Raw genomic sequence first — 2,654 nt, 5'->3', positions numbered from 1 at the left:
TCTACTTTAGCAACAGGTAGAGAATAGGTAATCTTTATGATTTTGTATCATTCTAAAACATTTAGGTACATTGATAGGCAAAATCCAGGAATGATCGGTAAAATAATACCAAAATCATTTTATATTTATATAAAATGTGTGTGCTTTCATATCATTGTGTGCTTTTTAATATAATTGTGTGCTTTCATTTGTCTTGTTGGGTAAAGCCTCTTGGTTATTTTTTTTAATTTAAATTTATTTTTTATTTTTCCAAGTTCAGGTCAGATGGGTAATGTGCCAACGTCGTAGCAAGGTTCTGAGGGTGGCACATCTCACACAAGCATGTTAACACCCAATCATCTTGCTCATGAACTACAAAAGGATTGGTTAATTTTAATATTAGCCTGAACTCAAAACATTTACCCTTACACAAAACTTTATTTTCTCTAAGCTTGTAGTGAAAATTATTCTTATTTAAATGAATCTACTATCGTTGGGGTTGAATTAACCCCAATGATTTATTCTTGATAGGATGAAACTATTTTTCTTGTTAAGTTAAACTCAGTTTAAGGCATTTGCACAATACTTAACAATAAAGATGAAAATTCCTGAGGTAGAGTTAGATCTGATAGCTTTACGTTTTTAAAATCTTCTTTGTTAGTTTTAATCCTTTTGTATATTTCTCACAAATGCAATTCAGTGTTTGAGGCAAACTTAATTACCGAAAAACTTGGTGTACAAGAAACTTTAAACTATGTTTAAAAATACCTGTGAGATGTGAGGAAATCATGTAGAATGTTATAGGAAACAATACACGGGAGACTAAGATGAACATTTATTTACTCGAGGGGAAAATAGGTAATTCCCCTCAAGATTTGCAGAATTATTTGATATGGTCTATAATCCTTTTCAATATTATGAAACACATACTTGGAACTTTAAAGGTATTTAAAGCAAAAATGTTTAGAAAATATGTATTGCTTGTTTCCAATTTATGCCTGCATTTACTATGTTTTATAGATTGCTAATATATTGATTTTCTAATTTGTACAGTATTTCAAAAGTTTTACTTCATCAGAAACATTTTATAAATATGAAGCTTGCTTTATATATTTACATCTAATATGTTATCTCAAGAAGTAGAGATATGTAATTATAATAATATTGTTAGTGTATATTTTACATTCCCCTATCTTCATGTTTCTAGGTAAGTGGAAAGAGAAGGATATGACACTGGGAATCAAGAGGGAAGAGGGACACTTTTTAAAATTTAGCAGTTCCTAGAATGAGAGAGCTGAAAAAAATGGAGAGAGGAAAGTAAAACATGTAAGGCTCTTTTTATATCAAAATGCCTGTTATTGGGGTTAAGAGAATAGAAATGACTAGATAGATAGATAGATAGATGATAGATAGATAGATAGATAGATAGATAGATAGATAGATAGATAGAGACAGACAGATATTATGGGCTAAATTGTGTTTCTCCCAAACTCATATGTTGAAGCCTTCACCCCCAGTACCTCAGAATGTGACTGTATATGGACATGGGTCTTTAAATAGGTAACTACGTTTAAATGAAGTCCTTAGGGTAGGCTGTAATTCAGTCTTATTGATGGTCTTGTAACAACAGGAAATTTGGACGTACAAAGAAACACCAGGTGCATGCACAGAGGGACGACCATGTGAGAGACACTAAGACAGCAGCTGTCTGCAAGCCAAGGAGAGAGGTCGCTGGAGAAACTAACATGGCTGACACCTTGATCATGGATGTCCAGCCCCCAGAATGTGAGAAAATAAGCCATGCAGTCTGTAGAACTTTGTTATGGTATCCTCAGCAAGCAAATACAATAGCTATTTGCCCCTTTTTCCACATTTTACAATGTCTCTCTCTGTCAATCTGGAGCAGGCGCAACAGAGAAATCTGCTGCCAGGAATTAAGCCCCAAATTTCCCCAGGCTCCTGTAATTTAGAAAGGGGACGGTTTTCCTTTTTTTTCTGTGTGTTTCTTGTGAGAGACACAGAATGTGGCAATGGATCTGTTATGAAGATCCCTCACTGTGGTAAGGGGTAAGGTGACCCCACAGTGGAGGCTGTGAGGTAGGATGGCATAAGTCATAAATACAGTAGAAGATGTGACTGAATCACAGAAAACCTGCAGTGTTGGCCAGAGCTGATCAGCAGAAGCTGGCAGAGAACCTGGTATTTAATATGACATATTGTCACAGATACTACCAAACCACCAGAGGAGAAAAAAGGACAGACACGTGGATCCAAGGACACCATCTCTTAGAATTGAAGGCATGTAAACTTTTCCCTTAATACAGATGCCAAGTTGGGAAGAAATACGAAAGCAGAAATCTTTTAAAGCTATGTATTTATAAATTACTAAATAGAATGTTTAAAATGGAGGATACTATGAGATTTCAAAATCACAGTAGTGAATCAACTGTCCCTATAATGCCCACAGTACTCTGGTCTAAGAAGAATCAGGCATGACAGAGATAACTTGTTTTTTGATTTAGTCAAGTATACAATCAAATAAACCACAATTCCCTATATAAGCACACTATTTATATATAAAAACAGGGCCACATTATAAGTACATGCTTCTCTTTTGTTCAACTCATAAAAGATAGTGTTAAACTAGGCCATTACAAGTATTTGAGCAATTGAAG

At 34.6% G+C, this 2,654-nt stretch overlaps 1 non-coding gene across 1 annotated transcript; it reads right to left on the bottom strand.

Annotated features, from left to right (window-relative positions):
- Window positions 1–258: 258 nt before the first annotated feature.
- LOC135277869 (small nucleolar RNA U13) lies at window positions 259–363 on the bottom strand. Its single transcript, XR_010345444.1, has one exon. It is a non-coding gene; the product is annotated as a small nucleolar RNA U13 (small nucleolar RNA).
- Window positions 364–2,654: the final 2,291 nt, after the last annotated feature.

This window comes from Aotus nancymaae, unplaced genomic scaffold (genome assembly GCF_030222135.1).
Source record: "Aotus nancymaae isolate 86718 unplaced genomic scaffold, 86718_ANA_hifiasm-v0.15.2.pri h1tg000033l, whole genome shotgun sequence".
Lineage (NCBI taxonomy): Eukaryota > Metazoa > Chordata > Mammalia > Primates > Aotidae > Aotus > Aotus nancymaae.
The sequence above is the reverse complement of the archived record's forward strand: the minus strand, read 5'-3'. Positions and strand labels throughout refer to the sequence as shown.